This window comes from Triticum dicoccoides, chromosome 6B (assembly GCF_002162155.2).
Source record: "Triticum dicoccoides isolate Atlit2015 ecotype Zavitan chromosome 6B, WEW_v2.0, whole genome shotgun sequence".
Taxonomy (NCBI): domain Eukaryota; kingdom Viridiplantae; phylum Streptophyta; class Magnoliopsida; order Poales; family Poaceae; genus Triticum; species Triticum dicoccoides.
This window is the reverse complement of record NC_041391.1, coordinates 567,526,275-567,532,509: the sequence shown is the minus strand read 5'-3', so window position 1 is coordinate 567,532,509 and position 6,235 is coordinate 567,526,275. Positions and strand designations below refer to the sequence as shown.

The following is a 6,235-nucleotide window of genomic DNA, read 5'->3' as shown; positions in this document are numbered from 1 at the left end:
GCTCTGATACATTCTTCAGGAAAGAAGGAATGGTGGGGAGAGCACGTCGTTTGTCATTGGGGAAAAGTACTCAAGTGTTGACTTTCCTCAAGTAGTCAGCTACGTGCTCGATCAAGTGGCACATGTTCGTCCAGCGAGACAGCAATGCAAATTATTCCAGATCTCCCGGTGTGATCTACAAGAATGAAGCCATTAACTGAATCTGCCTCCCTGTGAGTCTGGGATGCAATGAAGCCCAACAACCAGGCCGTGCGGAGGGCAGCCTCCACCAGCGGGTTGCTCCTCATCCTCCTGCTCGTCGCCTTCACGGCGTCCAACTACTCGTCGCGGTGCCCGCCACCCCGGCCTCCTCCTCCTCTGCCGCGGCGGGAACGGGATCCCGCGTGAGCGACAGCAATGCCGGAGTGGCGTGCGACGTGGCGAGGGGCGAGTGGGTGCCCGACCCGGCCGCGCCCTACTACACCCATAGTTGCCATGTTTCCGGTACGGTGGGAACGAGGAACGGGAACGGGGGACGAGAGTCGGGGGCTGGAAAAAATAGGATACAGTGAGGGTATACATCTCTAGAACGATTTTTCTAAAACGGAAACGCGATCCAATCAATTCCGGTACGATGAATCCGGTACGGTACCATGGAACGAGGAACGTGAATCTTTACGGGTGCGGGGAGCAACTGGCTGGGAGGGACCGAGGGAGTACTTATACAGGGAACTGGCTGCATCGTCGATTCATGAAGACTAAAATATATTATCTCCTTCCCAATGGAAAATTTATTAGCAGCCTTGGAGTAATTGGAGAGCAGAATAAGGAGTTATTTAGAGGAGTGGAAAAGAACGGGGCAGAAATTAAAACGAGGAGTTCGTGATTGATATGGCTGACCTTTTGCTTACTCGATCGATTCAAGAACCACGACTGTCGAGTCGCCGAACCTGAATCGACGATCCAACTGTGGAAACACCGAATCCACATTGAATCTTACCGAATCGACCCTTGTTCCTGAATCTGATTCCGGGTCGATGAATCCGGATCGAGGGACGGCCCACCATTCCCCGTTTCCGGCTACTATGACTACACCAACGCGACGTGCCCGCTGATCGACGCCCGGCAGGCGGCAGGACTGCATGAAGTACGGCAAGCCCGGGATCGAGTCCATCCTCCGGTGGCGGTGGCAGCCCCACGGCTGCGACCTCCCCCGCTTCGACGCCGCTGCCTTCCTCCGCCTCGTCCGCGGCAAGTCCATGGCCTTCGTCGGGGACTCTGTGGCGCGCAACCACATGCAGTCGCTCATGTGCCTGCTCGCTAAGGTACATGTCCACCTCCACTCGATCGACCACCATTGCGTTGCCATCATGAGCTCGCTCGATCGCGTGTGTTGATTTCCTGGTTGCCGCCCGGCGCGCGCATGGGCATGCAGGTGGAGCAGCCGCGGGAGATCGAGCCCAAGGACTGCGTGCACTGCACGCGCAAGTACCACTACCGGGAGTACGACTTCACGGTGTGCGTGTTCTGGACGCCGTTCCTGGTGCGGTGGAACCTGACGCGCGCCGGCGGGCAGCAGTTCATGGACCCGCACAACGTGTACCTGGACGAGCCGGACCCGGAGTGGAGCCGCGACGTCGCCGGCTACGACTACGTCGTCCTCAACGGCGCCAAGTGGTTCACCAGCCCCACCGTGCTCTACGAGGGCGGCCGCCTCCTCGGCTGCGCAAACGTCGACGGCTGCGTGGCCAAGCACAACGCCACCGCCGTGGCGCCGCACTACGCCGTGCGCGCGTCGTTCCGGACCGCGCTCCGGGCGCTCGCGGGGTTCCGCGGCCGGGTGGTCGTCCGGACGGTGGCGCCCCCGCACTACGAGAACGGCAAGTGGTACGACGGCGGCAACTGCCTGAGGACGGGGCCCCTGCTGAGCAACGAGAGCAGTCTTCCGGAGACCGAGGGCGCGTTCCACGCCGCGCAGGTGGAGGAGTTCCGGGCCGCGACGGCGGAGGCGGCGGCGGGGAGGTTCGTGCTGATGGACGTGAGCGAGATGATGCAATTATGCAAATGAGGGGCGACGGGCACCCCGGGCAGTACGGGCACTGGCCACACGAGAAGGTCGGCTTCGGCATCGACTGCGTGCACTGGTGCCTGCCCGGGCCCGTCGACGCTTGGAGCGAACTGCTGCTGCATTTGCTGACATGATTTGCACTTGCACCCGGCTACACCCTCTGTCCCGTAATGTAATATAAGGAGTACTTGACTGTTCTTTTTTTGTAACTGTAATTGCACAAACGGAGGGGTTTTGGATGCAGGGTGTTATGGCATTTCTAACCGACCTCCTATAATCAGTTAGAGAAACACCTAACCGATTCCCAATCCGTCGTACGGAAGTAAAAATTATACTCAGTCACGGTGTTTTTTCTATATTTACTCCCCCGCTCGGCAGCTAAGTAAAAGCCGCGCCTCTCCTCTAGTGCCTTCCTCCTTCACTCCCTCGCCGCATCTGCGCTAGCGCCGCCCCTCCTACCCCCGTCGATGCCCGCCTGCCGCCGTGGACACTTCGTAGGCTCCGCCATTGTCCCCTGCCACTTGGATTTGTGCCTCCTTGTCCCCTTGCCGGCGAAGAACCGGTGGATCTGCGGCTGCTACCACCGCTGCCAGATTTGGCGTTTCCGGCCGCAGGCGACTGCGCCTTGCCATGGATTGGCCGGGAAGCGGACAACACAACCCCGGCAACGCCTCCGCGCCACATGCAGGTACCGGCTCCGCCTCCAGCCACCCGAATCTCTCCTGCCGGCAGATCACTGGCAAAGACACGCCCGACCGTCGCACATGCTCGGCGTTGGCCAAACGGCTCGTCGGCTCACCGTTGCCACTCATAAAGTGCGGCAACTACCCGCGCAGGTCGTGCGCCGCGTTTGTACCACGCGGGGACATCCCCTGATTGGTGTTCATCAAGTGAACAAAAGATGGGGTCTGTGCTTCTTTTGATTTAGTTGTGCTCCCGGATTCGACGCGATTTCGGTAGCTCACATTGCTTATACTCAAATTTGTGTGTAGGATGGGTGCAAGTTTTGGTATTGGGAAGAAGAATAGACCGATCTATTAATAGCACAAAAATTGATAGATGTTCGTGCACTAGTTGCTAGAATAGAGGGTAGAGATGGGATTAGATGCGAAGCAACGTCTACATTTTTAGAATCGAGGAAGAAAGAAGTGTTCAGGCTTGAGAAGTCGCAGATCAACAATAAAGACATAGAGAAGATACTAATCCAACTAGCGGGAGCAGTTACAGAAATTGGATGTCTTTTAAAATGCCTAATTGTGGTTCTTGTTTTTTTTTGTCTTGCTCATGAAGCGAAGAATTGGTGAATTATTATGTACTCCAAAGTATCAAAATATCGAGCGAACCAACCTGTGGTTGGATGTTAGAGAGACTGTGGTATCCCTAGCCCACCAGGGTTCAAATCCTGGTGTTCGCATTTATTCCTGAATTTATTTCAGGATTTCCGGCGATGCGTATTCAGTGGGAGGAGACGTTCCCGTTGATGACGAGGCGCCTACTGTGACTTCGTAAATCTCAAGACGATATGTCGGCTCAGTCTTTCGGAGGCACTCATAGGGGTAGGGGGTGAGTGTATGCACGTGTATATGAGTGTTTGTGTCTGTACTGATGTTCAAAAAAAGTATCAAAATATCGTTGAATAAAATAAAAAGGCAAAGAAAAGTTTTGTGGCCAAAAATGAAATGCAAATGATTTTTATTTTACTCTGTTATATATAGGGATCGGTTAGGTCCGGCCAAAACTTAGTGAAGTAAATTTACTCCACTAAAGTTTTACTCCACCGGATACACCACTATTTATTATTGGGGATCAGTTAAAAATGCATTTATACTATATAGGTCTCTTTGCATGGAGTTTAGCTAGGACAGAATTCCATGAGATGGGTCTCTTTTCCTCATGTTGTTAGACCCACCCAACTAATTGGATGACATCATGGACAATACGAATCTTGAAGCAAATTCAGCTTCTTCCACTACCGGAATCAGCTTCTTTGTCGTCCGCCATGACGGATGGCAAAGGCACAGATCCCGGACGGCAAACTCCTTTGTCGTCAGCCAGCGGACGACAAACTGTCTGGCTGAACACGTGCCAGCAAAGGCCTTTTTTGTCGTCCGCTTTGCAAAAACGGACGGCAAAGGATTGTGCCGTCCGACATCTGAGGCCAGCAGACGGCAAAGACAACGGACGGCAGTGGTGTGGAGTGAGAGCCGTTAGGGGGTTAACGGCGCTCTTTGCCGTCAGCTGACAGACGGCAAAGAGCTTAGTTAGGGTAGCACTGGGAAGCTGTCACGTGGCCAGCTATACCGTCTGCCAGCAGACGGCATAGATGGCCCTGTTTGCCAGGCCTATTTGGTCACTTTGTCGTCCGCTTGCGGACGGAAAAATGACCAAATAGGCAGCCAATGTTCCCAGTTTGCACAGGTGACTGCCACGTGTCCTCTTTGCCGTCGGCTAGCGGACGACAAAGAGGCTATACATCCCCTGTTTTTTATTTAAATCCAATTAATTAGACATGGTTTTAAACACAGATATACATGCATACATATCCAACATATCCAACAGCATGTCTAACAACATGTTTCATCAAATCCAACAACATAGTTCAAAAAAGTCCAACATATCCATATATACATAACCAGAAACAAGTTTCCAACAACATATCCACATAGACATACATATCCAAACAAGTTTTCATAAATAACAAGGAAGCAACAGAAAAATAGTACACTCCATGAATCCAAGCTTCCTCATGTAAAGCAAATCTGCAAATTGGGAAAGATGAAAGTTAGAAGAAGAAGAAGAAGAATACTAGTTAGAAGAATAAGAAGAACAAGAAGAAGAAGAAGAAGATTTTTTTTTCTTCTCCTTCCTTTTCTCCTCTCCTCTTCTTTATCTTCTTCTTCTTCTTCTTCTAACTAAGGTAGGTAAAAATGCCATTTTATTGCTAAGCTAGGTAAAAATGCTAAGTGTAGGTCATTTTAGAGCTAAGCTAGTAAATAGGTCATTTTGGAGATTAGTAAGGTTATTATGTCATTTTCGAGGAAAATAAGCTAAGTCTATATCATTTTGGAGGTAACAAAGATTATCATGCCATTTTTGACCTAAGTATGCTAAGTATGTCATAAATGAACTGAATAAGCTAAGTATAGCTCATTTTTTTATCTAACTTAGGTATTATGCCATTTAGGAGAAAAATAAGCTAAGTATCCATTTGTAAAGCAAAACATTAGAGAAAACTTACCCTCATCACAACAAATATGATGAAGATCGCAACTAAGGTAATAATTGATCCAATGGCATAATGATACCAAGCCCCATTATCAATGACATATTTTCTAATCTTCTTAAGCTTCAGGCACATTGCATCCATCTTCAAGCGCATTACATCCATCTTCATCTTGTGACCATTGATGACATCGGCAACATACAACTCCAATGTCATCTTCTCTTCTTCAATTCTTTTAATTTTTATTTCAAATACTCATATTCTTTTCAACTAAATTTAACTTCTCGAGAGGAGGGTCGGTTTCAAATTCCGGTTCACATACCTCCTAGATTAAAATATCTCTATGTCAACTTGATGGCCATAATTTTCATAAATGCGAAATGCAACAAATAGTTATGAAAGAGAATTTACCACATCCGAATTATAAAGCGGGCGAGGGCCGACGGGGACGGACATCAAGACCATGGCACTATGTATAAGAAACAATCATACAAAGTAAGAAAATTATACATACCATGCAACTATATAAATCATACAATCATAAAAATAACTATATAAATTAAGTACAACATAAAAATTTGAATACCTAATAATCACTATCGGTAATGACGTGCTCATCATCATCATTAATAAATGCATCATCATCATCACTATCGGTAATGACGTGCTCATCATCATCATTAATAAATGCATCATCATGTGGAAGGCCACCTTTACGTAATCGTTCAAGCATTGACATGTCATCTGCAGTAGTAACTTCTTCTTCTTCCGGCTCTTCTTGTTCCGGCTCAGGGGTGAAGTTGGATTCACTATCGTTGTCTACTTCAATGTTCTGGGGTGGAGTAGAGCGGTTCTTGAAACGTTTTTTGGCAAGACGTGTTTCTTGGAAGAATTCTCCTTCGTCATATGTGTCTTGGTTAATGTGAGGTTCATAATCCTCTTCATTAGGGGGAGGTGGTCTAACA

At 49.1% G+C, this 6,235-nt stretch overlaps 1 pseudogene; it reads left to right on the top strand.

Moving 5' to 3' along the window:
* Window positions 1–228: 228 nt before the first annotated feature.
* LOC119321279 lies at window positions 229–2,181 on the top strand (annotated as a pseudogene).
* The last annotated feature ends 4,054 nt before the right edge of the window (window positions 2,182–6,235 follow it).